Here is a 16,783-nt window from a genome sequence, read left to right as displayed (position 1 = left end):
AAAACCTAATAAAGATCCAACTAGATGTTCTTCATATCTGCCCATCTCATTACTTAATGTTGATTATAAAATGTTTGAGTATTTTTGCTGATAGATTGAAGACAATCATTCCCGGCATTATAGATATAGATCAGACAGGCTTCATTGTAAATAGAAATACTTTTGATAATATAAGAAGAACTTTAACATTAATAGATTTTGCAAATAGGAAAAAGAAAGATTTAACACTTATTAGTCTTGATATAAGTTCAGCATTTGATTCAGTAAGTTGGGACTATCTGTTTACCTTAATGAAGTGCACAAACTTCTCAGATGCATTTGTAAATCTAATTGAGCATTTATACAAAGGAACGTTGGCTTATATTAAGGTAGGAACATATGTTTCACAAAAAAATACCCATTCTTAAAGGTACAAAACAAGGATGTCCACTTTCTCCACTATTATTCACTTTAGTAATGGAGCCTTGGGCTAATTTGATCAGAAACAGTACTGACATAGAGGGTTTTGAAATAGATGAAAATACAACATCCAAAATTCAACTTTTTGCAGATGATCTAATTACATCAGCAGGATCTTATTCTTCTATGCAGTCTCTATTTGATAAAATGATGAATTTTAAAAGTATTTCTGGTTTAATATTCAATGAAGAAAAAACTAAAATACTACCTATATATACGAAAAATATTCTCATTAGTGATTTTACTAAATATGTACCCAATTCAGGTCAGATAACTTATTTAGGTATAATACTATCTAAAGATATTAAATCTATTATATATAATAATTATAATACCTGTTTTCTTAATATACAAAATCTTTTTAATACCTGGAATAATATGTTTTTTACTATGGAGGAGAGACTTACAATTATTAAAATGATAATATTCCCCAAGATTTTATACTTAATACAATCAATAATACTTCCACCTACAAAAATAATTATCAAGAAACTGAATACACTAATGTTAAATTTCCTATGGGCACCTAATAGACCTAGGATTGCATTAAAGAAACATACTAATAGCTGGTCTCAAGGGGGTATTTCTTTTCCAGACTGTAATTTATATACTATCTCTTCTATTGTAAAAGTTATTACTTTATTAATAGATCAGTCATATGTCGCAAAATGGAAAGATTATTGGGAGCTAATTAGTATGCACTTCATGAAAATCTCCTTAACACATAAAAATATGATTGTAAATAACTCCATGTTATGGTTACTAAAGGAATTTTATACTTCTCCTATTACACCTAAACATATGGTTTGTTACCCATTAAATATTATTATTAGTTATCGTAACTTTATATTCATGCACCCTAAGTATAGGGAATGGAATTTTATTGTATTCCCTATAATGTATACTCAGGGTATGCTTTTGTCATCTACTTCTGAAGGAACTCATTTAGCTATAGATAATGATCTAAAGTACTGGTATCAGTTGATATCTGATAAAGTTAAAAATCTAGATTTCTTAAAACAAGAATTTGATCTAAGAGAAACTTGCTGGTTAGAGGTTCAGACCTTTAGACAACATCTCATTAACAAAATAGATCTAATGTCTATAACAGTTAAAGAATCTATTCCAACACTGATTGATTACTTGATATTAAATTTACAACATAAAGTTTCTGATAAAGGTAAACTTTCATACATACATAAAATTATCAGACAAGAAACTTTTTACAGTGTAGATTCATACTGGAATTATTTCACTTCTATTAATGGGGACCCACCAAATCAACAAGATAAACAATATGTATTGGAATCTGCTTATAGAACGACGTCTTCCATTGTTTGGAGACTTTATACATGGAAATTTTTACATAGATCTTTTTATACACCTTTGATGATGAATAAAATAAATAAAGATAATTTATGTAAGAGATGTAATGTAGAAATTAATGCTGACTGGGCTCATATGTTTTATGACTGCATAAAATTGAAAGAATACTGGAAGTCAGTTAATGAATTTTTGCAGGCTCTTTTTACAGATAATTTCATTATTTCTAAATCTCTTATATTATTCAACACACCTGTACCTCAAAGTGTTAAAAAGGTTAAGCTTCCCTTGTTATGGTCTATTCTAGCAGTGGCTAGGAAAATAATAACTAGAAATTGGATTTCAGATACACCTCCTTCATTCAATGAATTTAAAAATGTTATGAATATAGTGTGCCATATGGAAATAAACACAATTAGGACAAGAACAAATAGAAAAACATTTTATTATATTGTATGGGATAATTTACAAAATTTGTTAAAAAAATCCTAATTTCAATAGCATGGTATTTTAGTTTAATTAATTGATCTGATTGTAGTGGATGTCTTTGTAAATACTTTAGTTGTTTTGTTGAATATAATACCTAATGTTAAGTTGTCAATCTCGCCTTCATTCTTGCTTGATGGGTTCGGAGCCGATCCCTCGGCTCCGACTCGGCACTTGCTAAGCTCGAGAGTCTCTTCTACCAGCTCGAGGCAGCCCCATATCCCATGATGCAAGGCGGTAAGTACCCAGATCTCGTTTGCCGCTTAGCTTAGGAGGTCTTCTTTTTACCAGCTCCTGGTAAGTTGTTCACTTTTGTGATATTTAAGCCCCTTTTTAGTCAAAAACACCTTTATTGATAGTTTAAGTTTATATTTTTACCCTTTCTGATAGAAATTCCCTGTCTCCTTTAATTTTTAGTCGATCTTTTCCCTATCCCATCCCCCCCCTGTTAGGGTGTGTGTGTTGGTTTTTTTTTTATAGAATACCTTTTGGTATTTTGTTTAAGTTAATTTTGACTGGTGTGTGTGTGTGTTGTGTTTCAGCACCATGTCAAAGGAGAGGGTCTCAGGTTTTAAGAAGTGTGACTCGTGCTGTCAGAAGATGTCTCTGACAGACGGTCACACTTCTTGCCTGTATTGTCTGGGCCCTCTTCACCTGCAGGACTCCTGTGCTATTTGTCACTCCTTCAGCCAGAGAGTCCTGCAGGAGAGACGTAATAAGCTGATTCTTAGGGGCCTTCTTAAGCCGGAGGGCTCTCCGGCTAAGTCGGCTCCACCAAAATCAGCAAAACCTGCCAAGGCCCAGGCTTCTGTATCTAAGCCTGTGGCCTCGGCCCGACTTCATTGAGTCGAGATCGGCTCCGGCTGGAGCCGATTCTGGCTTGACAAAGCTTTCGGCACCGATGGCTATCTGTGCCGAATCTGTATTGACCACTTCGATGTCGGCTCCGATCGGTTCCGACACCCATGTGGCACAGGCATCGGTATCGGCTCCGACACCGTTACTTTGGTGACTGTATCGGCTCCGGCTGGAGCCGATACATCGAGGCTTCCTGTCGGCTCCGAGAAGTCTGCTCCGACAGGATCTATAGTATCGGCTCCGATGGCTCATTCCAGGAAGAGGTCGAGGTCTCCTTCCTTGGAGCCGATACTTTCGGCTCCGGCTTCACCTCTTCTATCGGAACGGAGCCATCGGAGCCGATCTTCAAGGTCATCCAGGTTGTCAGATCATGACCTAGAGAGAGTGGTCAGTAGATTACTCAAGTCACAGGTACTGGCCCAAATGTTACACAGTCCGTCTCAGCAGACGACTGTTGGTCCACACCCCGTTACAGTTCCTCCTTCAACTCTACCCCAGAGCTTGGAGTTGGAGTCTTCGGGCATGGTTACTGCTACGGCTGGAGGACGGATACGCTCTTGTGTCCCTTCAACCTCTACTCTTATCTCCTCTTTGAGACCTTCCTTAGAGGGATTCGTGGTCGGGCTTCCATGGTCTCCTCCGAGGGGTGAGTGGCATCGGACCCTTGTCCGAGCCGCTCTTCCCCTTGGAGCCTCGGCCTGGTGAGCTCGGCTCCGACATCTGCCTCGGAGACTTCCCTTCGGTGGTCCCTGGAGTTCCTAGCTCTTGAGCGGGTTCTCTCGGACCTGCCTGGGAGGGGAGCATTCGAGGTGATGAAGAGTGTACTGGCCACTGGTATCAGTCAGCAGTCTGTTCCCGTAGCTCCTCCCTCTATAGTACCTGTTGACATCTCTGCCACTTCTCTTGCTACAGGACCCAGAGATCCTCCGCCTCAGGTTTCCCCATTGGGAATTTCCCCTCTTCCGAGGATTCTCCTGATGCTTGGGAGATCCTCCTAGGAAGAGGACTTGTAAGACGAAGCATGTAGACTCCCGAGTCTGTCACTGGATACTGACTTTGATGAGTCAGAGGGATCCCTAGATCCCCTCTGAGGATGTCTCCTTCTCAGACATCCTAGAACTTCTGAAACAGAGGGGAAACTGGCCCACCAACAATCCCTCTGAGGATGAGTCAGTATACCTAGAGGCGTTTGGATCTCGGCCCTCCACCTCCTGGTTGTCTCTGCCTTCGACCCCTTATGCAGGTTATTGCACGAGGCGTGGGCAGCTCCTGACTCTGTAGAGCCAGTCCCTAGGAGGCCTTCAAAATTTATCACTGCCCCGAGTGACAAACAATTCCTTACCAAGGGTGTCCCCGCTGATGCCATGGTGGTGGCTGCGGCCACCAAAAAGGAACTTGCAGATCCTTCCGTGCCTGTCCATCCTCCTAATAAGGACTCTAGGACCATGGATAGGTACGGCAAGCGGATGTTTTCCTCAGCGACCTTTGCTATGCGTTCGCTGAATTATCTTTGTCACTTCACCAGACTCCAGAGAGATATCCTGAAGGAGCTGGGAGAAGTAGTTCAGGATCCTACAGCTGCAGGGGCTCAAGAAAAGATTGCTTCGCAGCTAGGAACCCTCAATTCCGTTAACTCCTCCATGCGGCTAATATCTTATGCTGCGGATGGAGCGAGTAGAGCCGCAGGCACAGGTGTGGCTCTTAGACGCCAAGCCTGGATGCAGCTATGTGATTTTGCGGATCCCTTTAAGGCGTCCTTCACAAATTCTCCCTTTGATGGGTCAGCCTTGTTTGGCCCTCAGGTGAAGGAAACCTTGACCAGGTGTGAGCAGGACGGCAAGACTCTTTATGCTGTTGGAGTCTGTTTTTCCACCCCTTCTAGGCCTTATCCCAAAGGACAGAAGGGTGGGAAGATGTGGTTCCGTAAATCCCAAGGAGTCACGCCGGATTCACGTGGTCAGTTTACCCCTAGAGGCAGAGGGGGTAACAACAACAGACGCCGCTCTAGAGGCAGAGGGGGTCCGAAGAACCAGGGAAACAGGGAGCCTCTCTCTGATAAGCCCTTTCAGCATCCCTGAGGTGTTGCCCGACTGTCCCTCCTTGGAGGCAGTCGGGGGAAGATTATCACTGTACCCAAAAGCCTGGCATTCCCTCACTCAAGACAGATGGGTACAGTCGATTATATCCAAGGGTTACATAATTCCTTTCGAGGAAAGTCCCTTCCCCTCAAGTTCCCTTCCAGATGTACCACCCGGTCTAAGGGAGATTGCAGAGTCAGAAATCGAAAAACTACTGCAAAAAAGAGCCATTCAGCCAGTTACAGTAGACCATTCAGAGCCCGGAATCTACTCAAGGTTCTTTTTGGTCCCCAAAAGACGGGAGACTGGAGACCAATATTGGATCTCAGCAGACTCAACAAGTCTGTCAGGAAGACAAGATTCCGAATGGTCACTCTTCAGTCAATTCTGCCCTTCTTACAGAAGGACAACTGGATGTGCTCAATAGATCTTCAGGATGCGTACTATCACATCAAAATTCACAGACGCTCCAGGAGATTTCTCCGCTTTCGGCTGGGGTCCAGTCACTTCCAGTTCAGAGCCCTGCCCTTTGGTCTCACTACAGCCCCCAGAGTGTTCACCAAATGCATGGCAGTGGTCACGGCTCACATGAAACGTCAAGGATTCCAGGTGTTTCAGTATCTCGACGACTGACTCCTGTCAGCCACCACCAGGCATCAGCTTATACAAGCCAGGGATTACACAATAGACCTTTGTTCTCATTTAGGCATCTCAATAAACTTTGAAAAGTCATCCTTATCGCCCTGCCAGTCTATTACCTTCATAGGCGCAAACTTAAACACTGTTCGGATGTCAGCTACCCTTACAGAACAAAGAGTTTCAGACATTCAGACTCATGTCAGGATCATTCTGGCCAACAAGAAAATACAGGCCAGAATGGTTCTAAAGGTATTAGGTCTCATGGCTGCGGCCATTACTCTTCTTCCCCTGGCTCGATTCTACATGCGCCTCCTTCAGTGGATGCTGTTCACACAGTGGTCATACCAGCAACTTCCAATGCGTCACCAGATTCTGGTGACACAGACATGCAAACAGCATCTTACTTGGTGGATCACATCGTCTCAGGTTCACCAAGGCAGGTGCTTTGTACCTCCGTCCCCGATAGCCACTGTCACCACGGATGCCTCCCTGATCGGGTGGGGGGGTCATTATCAGGGCAGGATGGTTCATGGGACGTGGCAACCGCTCGAGTACCATCTGCACATAAATGTCCTGGAGATGAGAGCAGTGCTTTTAACGTTGCAAGCCCTCAACGACTTTCTTCCCGTAGGGACAATTGCAGTCCAAACAGACAACATGTCTGTAGTTTGGTATATCAACAAACAGGGCGGAACCAAGTCCTACCCCTTGTGTCGAGAAGCGCTCAGACTTTGGCAATGGGTGATCTCCTCTCATCGGTTTCTGGTAGCAACGCATATCCCTGGGAAAACCAACATTATAGCGGACAGATTGAGCAGAGCTATCCTCATGCCTCACGAGTGGTCTCTCAAGCAGTCTATAGCGGAAGAGATTTTTCTGGAATGGGGTCGTCCATGTTGGGAACTTTTTGCTACTCCCCAAAACAGCAAATGTCCAGACTTCTTCAGCCTCTTCCCTCTATCAGGCCATCCCCCCAGAGACGCTCTGACCCAGGATTGGCCCCAGGGACTTCTTTATGCCTTCCCTCCATTTCCTCTGATCCCTCAGGTGATCCAGAAAGCTACCGTTTTGAGAGCCAAATTGATTCTCATTGCCCCTTACTGGCCTCGACAAGTTTGGTTCCCGTTCCTCCATCATCACCTTTTGGTGCAGCCGTGGCATCTGGACCCAGTGCCAGATCTTCTGATTCACCAATCGGGTCAGCTGCACCGGTCAATCCCTTCTCTCAACCTCACAGCATGGTTGCTCCACTTCCTTCCTTAGCCAGGCTTCCTTTGATCTCTAACCCAGTTAAAGACATAATAGTAGCTTCACTAAAATCCTCTACCAGGAGGATTTACACAAGCAAATGGAAACGTTTCTCTTATTGGGCTAAGGCCCAAAATATTGATCCTTTTACTGCCCCTGTTCAGGCAGTTCTGGACTTCTTAGCAGAGATTTTTCATGCAGGCTCCTCTTCTTCCACAGTCAGAGTTCAATTGGCTGCTATCTCCAACTTTCATGTCGGGATAGCAGATCATAATATTATGTCCCATAGGCTCTGCAGGGCCTTCTTGAAAGGAATTTTCCTACTAAAACCTCCGATCAGGAATCCTCCTCCTCAGTGGGATCTAAATCTAGTGCTGACATCCTTGATTCTTCCCCCCTTCGAGCCAGCTGTTTCTTGTTCCCTGAAACATCTTTCTTGGAAAACTTTATTCTTAGTGGCTATTACATCTGCCAGGAGGGTGTCTGAACTTCATGCTCTTTCGGTTCGACCCCCCTATTCTGTTTTTCACAAAGACAGAGTATCTTTGAGGACTAACGCAACCTTTTTACCTAAGGTCGCTTCAAAGAACAATTTGAATCAATCCATTGATCTCCCGGTTTTTTTCCCTAACTATTCAGACAGAGCTGAACAAAAGCTACATTATCTTGATGTCCATCGTCAACTTAGATATTATTTGGACAGAACAAAAAAATTTAGAAAATCTGATCAACTTTTTGTTTCCTATGCGGATAATAAAAAAGGCCTTCCTGTTTCTAAAATGACTTTGTCCAGATGGCTTTCTTCGGTCATCACTGAAATTTATACGCTCAGGGGAAAACAGCTGTGCTCAAAACCTAAAGCACATTCAACTAGGAGTTTAGCTACTTCTACAGCTTTTCAAGCTAGACTTCCTTTGGACACTATTTGTGCAGCGCCACTTGGGCTACTCCTCACACTTTTGTTTCCCATTACAAATTGGACTTGGCCTCCAGGGACAGAGCCAGTTTTGGCTCTACAGTCCTCAAGAGTTTGTTCCATTGAGCCACCCAGGATAGAGGTGCTAGGGACGCGGTCCCATCAAGCAAGAATGAAGGCGAGATTGACAACTTAACATTAAGAAGTTATGTACCTACCATAACGTTCCATGTTAGTTGTCTTCTCTCGCCTTCTTTCTTCGACCTCCCTCCTTCCCCTGGCCTGGACAGACCTTGTATAAGAAACTATTATGCTAAAGACCATTCAGACCTGGTCCTTTTTCCATCTGTAAGTTTCTTCTTCCTTTGGGAAGTATTTCATGCTTGGTGTTATTGCCCTTTGTCAACAAACGAGATCTGGGTACTTACCGCCTTGCATCATGGGATATGGGGCTGCCTCGAGCTGGTAGAAGAGACTCTCGAGCTTAGCAAGTGCCGAGTCGGAGCCGAGGGATCGGCTCCGAACCCATCAAGCAAGAAAGAAGGCGAGAGAAGACAACTAACATGGAACGTTATGGTAGGTACATAACTTCTTATTTTTAATTACTTGTATAAAATTGTTATGATATTTCTATTATATGTTAAAACAATAAACCTGTTTTAAAAAAAAAAAGAACTATCAATTGAACAAATACTGCACCAGAATTCCCCACAGCCAAGCTTGGAAGGTGGATGCCCTGTCCTTTTCCTGGCAAAGCCTCTCTGTTTATGCCTTTCCCCCTCTGCCTCTCCTCTCGAAGGTTCTACTAAAGATCAAACAGGACAAGCCAAGGACAGTCCTGATTGCACCATACTGGCCACGCTAACACTGGTATCCTCTTTTGCGCAGTCTGACAGTGCTACAGCCATGGCACCTGCCTCAGATCCCTTCCCTGCTGTCCCAGCAGGGGGGCCAAATTCTGCACCCTCAGCTTCAGACCTTGAACCTTGCAGCCTGGTTAATCCCTCAAAATCACCTCTAGCAACTCTCAGTAAGCAGGTGCTGGATGTCATTCTTGAGGCAAGGAGGCCTAGTACTAGAAAATCCTATTCGGAAAAGTGGAAAATACTGTTCCTGGAGCCAGTCTCGAGGGATGGGCACAGCTGTGCCCAGCTTACCTCGTATACTAGATTACTTAACAGAAATGCTCCACAAGGAGTTATCCTTCTCTTCAGTTAAGATTCATGCCTCTGCCATCTCAGCTTATAATACTGAGCCACCCCTCTTCTCTTATTCTCTGGTAAAACAGTTCCTTAGAGGGGCCAAAAATTTAAAACCCCCAAGGAGAGCTCCCACTCCAGCCTGGGACCTTAACTTTGTATTGGAAAAACTTGCACTTCCCCCTCTCTGAACCGGCTGCTACAGCAGAATTGAAATTCCTCTCATGGAAAACAGCTTTACTTCTAGCCATCACTTCAGCAAGAAGAGTCGGAACTGAAGGCCCTTATGGCAGTGGAACCCTTCATTATCTTCCATGCGGACAGGGTTTCCCTCAGGACTAACCCATCTTTTATGCCCAAGGTGGTATCTAGTGTGGCTTTAAACCAGTCCATTCATTTGCCTACGTTTTTCCATAATCCTCAAAATAAAGGGGAAAGGATACTGCATTCTCTAGATGTGCACAGACAGCTTAGATTCTATTTGGACAGGACTAAGCCTCTCAGAAAATCTGACCAGCTGCTAGTCAGCTTCGCTGCAGGGGCAGAGGGGAAGGCCATTTCAAAGCAAACCATAACTAAATGGATAGCACACTGCATTAATTTATGCTACAGGCACCATGGAAAACCTACCCCACAAGTAAGAGCACATTCCACTAGGGGCTACATATACCTCTACTGCATTTCTCAGAGGAAGGCCCTACCAGGAACATCCTGGAAGCTGCAACCTTGAGCTCTTCACACACTTTCACCAAGCATTACCACTTGCCTATCTTTTAAATCCAGAGCAGGATTTGCCACAGCAGTCTTACAGGGCCTGAGTGCCAGGCGTAATGCTTCTTAATCTACCTCCGCCCTTCTTTAGCTTTGGTTAATTAACCCAAATGTGATGACTGCAACAGTGAAACACTAAACATAGTACAGTTGTGTACACTTAACATAAATGTAGATGTTAGAGTGTATTCACTTTTGCAGTCCTGGTTACCCTCCCTCCAGACCCCTGATTGTCTTTGCTTTCACCTATCCTTTTTGGTTTGGCATATCTTATACTATTTATTTGCTTTTTGCTAGGGGTGTTCCACACAGTCTAATTGCTTTCTATTTTGGGAGCACCTGACGTCTGGGGCAAGAAACTCGTGTAATGGCATGCTGCATGTTTTATACCCCTGACGTCATGGAAGATGCGACTGCATCCGACGCAGAATTCCCAAGACTCTGGTATTCAGGCCGGCTGAGGGCTACTTGCAAACAGATAACCCAAATGTGATGACTGGCAACAGTGAATACACTCTAACATCTACATTTATGGTAAGTGTACACAACATTACTTTGTGGAAGAGCACAGGAGGCACACTTGTAAAATGAGGCATTTGGACTCCCCTTGGGAGTCTGTCACTAAAGATATCAGTTTCAGTGAATGGAGATATTCTCAAGGTCCTGCATAAGAGACATCAGCTTTACTGAAGTAATTGCAGAATATTCCCAAGGGAAGGTGTAGTCCACAGATGCATCTTTCCAAGAAGACTGTATTAAGGCTTTTGTAGCTGCCCTGTTAATTCTTGGGTGGTTCCCTGTGGCCAATAAATGTATTGACCTTGTGTCGCAGCAGGCATGGAAGGAACTGCAGGTGATGGAGCCCATATTTCGTAAACCTGACAAAAATTTGGATTTTACATTGTTACCCATCAGTATTGAATGAAGATTCAGTTCCATCCTCTAAACTGAGTCAGCCGTTATAACAAGCTTGCGCTAGCCAAAAAACTCTTGAGCTAAGCTCAACCACAGTACCCCTCTCTCAATCACCTCAGATCTTGTTTGCCACGTATAGTATCAAGACGTGTCCGGCCAGTTCTCAAGCGAAGTAGTTTAAAAATTTATACTATAAAATTTTTTTCTCGTTTACCTTGTGAAATTTCTAATTCTTTAGTAGTCGATTAGAGTTTGCTTTCCTTGCTTACCTATTGGAGTACTTATTTCCTTTTCTTTACCAAGTTTTGTGGTATTCTTCGTAACATTGCTGGTACAGGCCTTCCTTTACCTCTGAGGTAACTTTCAATACCATTGCTGGTATCTCACACACACACACACACACACACACACACACACACACACACACACACACACACACATTTTCTTTACCTGTTGGGTATTTCTTTTCTTACCGTTGTTGGTAACTAAAAAAAAAAGCTCCTTCCTTTCTTCACTGTGTAAGTGTGTATTTTGCTGATTGCTTCAGATCTATTGTTGGATAGATGTTAGGTTTATTTTTGATGATGGCTAATTAAAAAAAGGAAAAACAGGCTTTAAGCAGTCTGAACAGTGCAGCAGGAAAATACCCAATTCAGATAGTCATTTGTCTTGAGTTTCCGATGCGGTACCCTGCGACAGTAAAGTTCAACCCCCATGCGACATCAGTCAGATGACTGAGAGAAAAAATAAAATGATACTCGAGGGTCTCCTAAAAACTCCTTTCTCGAAGGCTGTATCTGAAATGGAGGGCTCAATTCCTCCTAAAAAGGAATGCAAAGAGAGGAGCCAATTTGTACTTTCCTCTCAATGTTTTAGTGACTCAAAATCTGTCAAATCTATGGAACTTGAAGCACAACTTCCTAAATTGACACCAGCAGTCTCTGCACTGGGGCCATAAACTCCTTCTATGCTGCTGTCCTCTGTACCGTGGCCTCAACCATTAACTATGGTACCATCCTCTGCACCAATGGCTCTGGCATCTGCTATAGTACCACTTGTGACTATGGAATCACACATATGTGGTACAAACTACTGCTCTAGTACCAATGCAACTTTTGGTACCAAAAATAGTATTCCCAACTACCCCCCATACACCTTACTGGTTCTTTGATCACAGTAACGAAAAGTGAAATATTACCTCGGACCCAGTACTCCTTGTTGGCAGATCCCTTTTTTGAACAATAGTGCAGTCCCTTTCTAGAACGCCCTGATTCTCCTTCAGGGATGTCAACCCACTCCTCCAGGAACGTTTCGGAATTCGACATAGTGAGACTAGTGGATCAGGTGTTGGCGACCAGAGGAATTCCAACTCCTTCCAAATCCTCCCTCCCACCCTGAGCCGAGGAATTTTCTCCACAGACTCAGACATATATTCCTCCTTCAACCTCCTTGGAAGTATCAGAGCCGTCGACACCAAAGCCTATCCCAGTACCAGCTTCTTTGGTTCCACTGGTAGACCTTACCATGGCTCCAAAGTATACCCTATGGCCATCGACTCACTAGACGCAGAGCCATGCTCGGGATCGTGACTGGGCTGTTGGCACCGTGACCCCTAGTATGGTGCCATCTACTATGGTTTCCGGTTGTCTTGGTGACACAAAGTCCTCTTATGGCTCCTTCCCTGGGGGGTAGGTTTGGAGCGGGGTGTGACGCCATTCCAGAGGTTCTTTCTCTGTTTCAGGCTCCCACCCCTCTTTGGGTGGGCCCACTTTCCAGGTGATGGAGAGCGCACTTGCCTCTGCAGGCTCACATCTGGTTCCTTTGGTGCCAGAGACCTATATACATCTGTCCTCTGAACCGCAGCTGACACAGTCCACTTGTCTAGGACATCAGGCATGGGAACCTCAAGATACCCTTCCACAAGGTACCCACTCTTCAGAGTCCTCAGATGTCCCCACTGAGGAGGTACCACATAAGAGATCATGAAGAGGAATCACATGGATTCCCCTGAGGAATCCCTTACTGAAGATACAAACTACGATGAAGGGGAAGGGTCCGCATGGTCTCACTCCCTGAGGATATCTCCTTTGGAGGCATACTGGAAATTTTAAAGCAGCAGGGAGACTGGAAGCCCACCAACCCTTCCTCTGAGGAGTTTGTATTCTTGCAGGCTTTTTTTACTCAACCCCTTACTTCTTGGGTGACCCTGTCTGCAGATGACCTAGATGTTCTTCGTGTTTCACTGCTGCAGTCATTACATTTGGGTTATCTGCTTGCAGTAGCCCTCAGTCTGCCTGATTAGCAAATTCTTGGGTCCTGTGTCAGTTGCTGTCCCTTCTTCAGTGACGCCAGGGGTATAAAACATGCAGCAGACGTCCTTACCCCAGTCTTTCTTGCTGTGCGATGCCCGAAGCAGAAGCAGTTCGCAAGTGCCGGTCAGCCCACTCCTGAAATTTTCATTTTCAAGTTTCAGAACTGAAGTTTTCGACTAAAAGCCAAGTACCCCGTGGGGGAAACTTTTTCTTGCTCTAAACCGATGTCAGTAAAAGTAAATAATTGCATTACTTGTGGAAAGCAAATGCCTCAAAGATTTTCATTCATACTGTATTCCTTGCCTAGGCCCTGACCATGAAGTACCTCGCTGTCGGTTTTGTGCCTTATTTAAATCTCTAACTATCCGTCTGTATATTTAAGCTTCTAAATATTTTGCTCGGTTCAATTATCCCGATATGTCTTCGGTAAGCCATCTGACTGCAGACATTCTGAAAAAACGCAAAGATAGAGACAGGCTGCCGAGGTCCAAAGCTGCCGACGATGCTTCTAAGTCAGTCGCCAGTTCGCCGGTACTCAGTGAGGCACTTTCACAGCCCCTGATACCTGCTACTTGAGATTTGCAGGCCTCTACTGAGACCCATTCAGAGTCCGGTAAGCTGCGAGATGCTTCAATTATGGAACCTGCGGATGTCTCTACCTTGGATGGGTCTGGAGCTGCTGTGCAGGCACCAGCTTCTGAGGGTGTATTCAGGCCCATGGACTTGCGTATTAAACCAATGCCTTCTTCTTCTTCAAGGCCTTAAACTCGAACCATGCCTAGTAAACTGATGCCCAGACCGCATGGCCAGGCCTCTGTGCCTAAAAAACAAATAAGAATGGCTGAAGACCTTATTACTTTAATCAGGGGAAGCCAACCTTCCCCCTTTGAGGCCTTGGACTGAGTTTGCTTATGGTACTTCTGACCAGGATTCTGAATTTTCTGTTTTCTCTGATGACCAGGATTTACCCTTACCTGCCTATGAGGATTCTGATGCTGAGGACTCGATTCTGCATCCCCCCTGGAGGATTTTTCTTTTGATGAAATTTTGCATACCCTAAGGAAGCATTTTCATTGGGAAAGTCAGGATTTCTCTGATTCTAAAAAGAGGCTTGGGGATATCTTACTCCTGCCCCAGCACAGGCCTTTAGCCATACCTCTTGTACTAGACATTGTTGATTATGCCTTTTCGGAATCTAGCTTGGCCCCTGACTCCTTACCTCCTGCTCCCAGAAAGTCTGATGGATATTGCAGGGTCTCTGACTCTCAAGTTTCTTTTTAAAAATCCTACTGCGGATCCAGAGACAATTTCACAGGGACCCAAGGGCATTAAAGCTGCTACTACTGCCAAAATTCTGCCCCCTCTGATAGACTCCAGGGTGCTGGATTGATTGGGTAAGAAGGTATACACATCTGCAACTTTGGCCATTAAGGCCTTAAGCTGCCAGTTTCATCTGTTTAAGTATCAGCAGCATATTACTGGATTACTTAAAACAGAAAATGATGTTGATTCCTGATTGTGCTGAAAGTAAGGATTTACTGCATTCAGCTGAACAAGTTGGAAAACATACTTTGCAATCTGATTTTGATTCACTAGAGGCATCTTGCAGGGCTGCTGTAACTGGGTCTGTACTTGGAAGGTATGCTTGGCTTAAGGAGCAATCCTTGCCTGATCATGTTAAGGTGAAATTACTGGATGCTCCCTTAAACCAGGACCGCCTGTTTGGCAACAAGGCAGAAGTTCTTAAAAGGATGGAGGAAAAAGCTTAATCTATGCAAACTGTTAATGATTTTTTACAAGTACAACCTCCAAGGTTTAGTAGGCATTGGCCTTCTAAGAATTGGTCCTTTCCTGCCTCTTCCAGACCTTCAGTCCAAACCCAGATCCAGCAGAGCTCCCAGGCTTCAGTCCCAGGGTACGCACAGGACTAAGCAATCGGGGGGCCTCCACTTCCAATTCTGGGGATAGTAAAACTCCCCCCTATGGTAAATTGTCCCAATGACTTATTTTTAAAACTGCCAAGCACTTCTCATCTGACTGCCCCTTTGGTGGGGAAAGATTGCTCTTCAAGCAAGGAACTGGGAACTCATTACCCAGGACAAATGGGTTTTAAATAGTGTTCATGGGATACAGATTTCATTTCCACATGTTACAAACACCAAGAGGCTGGCCAGATCTACCCCCAAATCAGTGGGCTGAGGCTCAAAAGCAAGTACTTCATCTCTTAAGCATGGGGGCTATTCAGTCGGTACCAGAAGCAGAAAAGGGACAAGGTTTCTACTCGAGACTTTTCCTGGTACGCAGAAAAGACAATTCATGGCGTCCTATCCTGGAGCTGTCAATGCTAAACACCTTCTTGGTGATTTCAAAATTCAAGATGCTGACTCCACCAGTTGCTCCCTGTGCTAGGCGAAGACACCTGGTTAGCAGCACTAGATTTAAAGAAAGCATACCTGCACATCCCAATCATGAAATCTTGCAGAAGATACCTACACTTCAAAGCAGGCTCCACGCACTATTGGTTCTCTTCACTGCCCTTTGGCTTACCTACTACACCCAGGGTATTCACAAAGTGCCTAGCTCCAGTCATTGCATTTTGCAGGCAAAGAAATATTCACATGTACTCATACCTTGGACGATTGTCTAATTCAGGCAGAAAGCCAGGACATACTTTTGAATTATCTGGCTTTTGTTCAAAGGGTGCTAACTTGTCTAGGGTGCACCATAAATGAAAAGAAGTCTCACACCTGGTACACTGTCAACAAATTATATTCCTGGGAACAAGCTTGAATACAACTTCCAAGATGGCTTTCCTTACGCCAGAGAATCAAATTCATTTGACAACCTACTTCAAACAAGTGGCCACAAAACCCTGCTATCTGCAAGGCAAATTCTACAAGCCTTGGGGTTCATGGCCTCCTGCATTCTTCTAATTCCATATGCAAGACTGCATATGAGGAAACTACAATGGTATCTAACAAGCCTATGATGTCAACATTCTCAGGATCTAGAAGCAATGATTCCTGTCATACCTTGCTTACGCCTAGAGTTTCTTTGGTGGGCAGAGACCTGCTGCCAAAACAAGGGGTTATCATTCACACTACCCCCTGCCATCCAAACCTTAACAGGCGCATCGGACTATGCATGGAGGGCTCACCTGGCAGGGAAGTGCATTCAGGGCAAATGGAACCAAAGTCAAATGCACCTGCATATCAATCAAAAAGAAATGTTAGCTGTACAGAATGCTCTGACAGCCTTCAAGGACCACATTCTTCCAGGACAATTAATGGTAAAGACGGACAACACCACTGTTATGTGGTACATAAACAAGCAGGGGGGGGGTACACATTCTTACCCTCCTCTGCTTTCTAGCCGTGGCATTGTAGAACACAGCCCTGAGCTACCAAGTGCATCTACAAGCTCAGTTCCTGCCAGGAGAACTAAATACACTGGCAGACGAACTAAGCAGAAACCTCATGGACCCACACGAGTGGAAACTGGAACCAAGGATTTTCAACATGTTGACAAGCAACTGGGGGAGCCTAGATAAAAAGACCTGTTTGCCTCCCCCCAGAACTA

At 44.3% G+C, this 16,783-nt stretch overlaps 1 protein-coding gene across 2 annotated transcripts in view; it reads left to right on the top strand.

The window, feature by feature from the left end:
* PCMT1 (protein-L-isoaspartate (D-aspartate) O-methyltransferase) overlaps nucleotides 1-16,783 on the top strand; it is a gene marked incomplete at its 3' end in the record, with an annotated part of 730,767 nt that overhangs the window by 336,531 nt on the left and 377,453 nt on the right.

The sequence above is a fragment of the Protopterus annectens genome, chromosome 1.part0, assembly GCF_019279795.1.
Source record: "Protopterus annectens isolate FY-2018-M chromosome 1.part0, PAN1.0, whole genome shotgun sequence".
NCBI classification, from domain to species: domain Eukaryota; kingdom Metazoa; phylum Chordata; order Ceratodontiformes; family Protopteridae; genus Protopterus; species Protopterus annectens.
The sequence above is the reverse complement of the archived record's forward strand: the minus strand, read 5'-3'. Positions and strand labels throughout refer to the sequence as shown.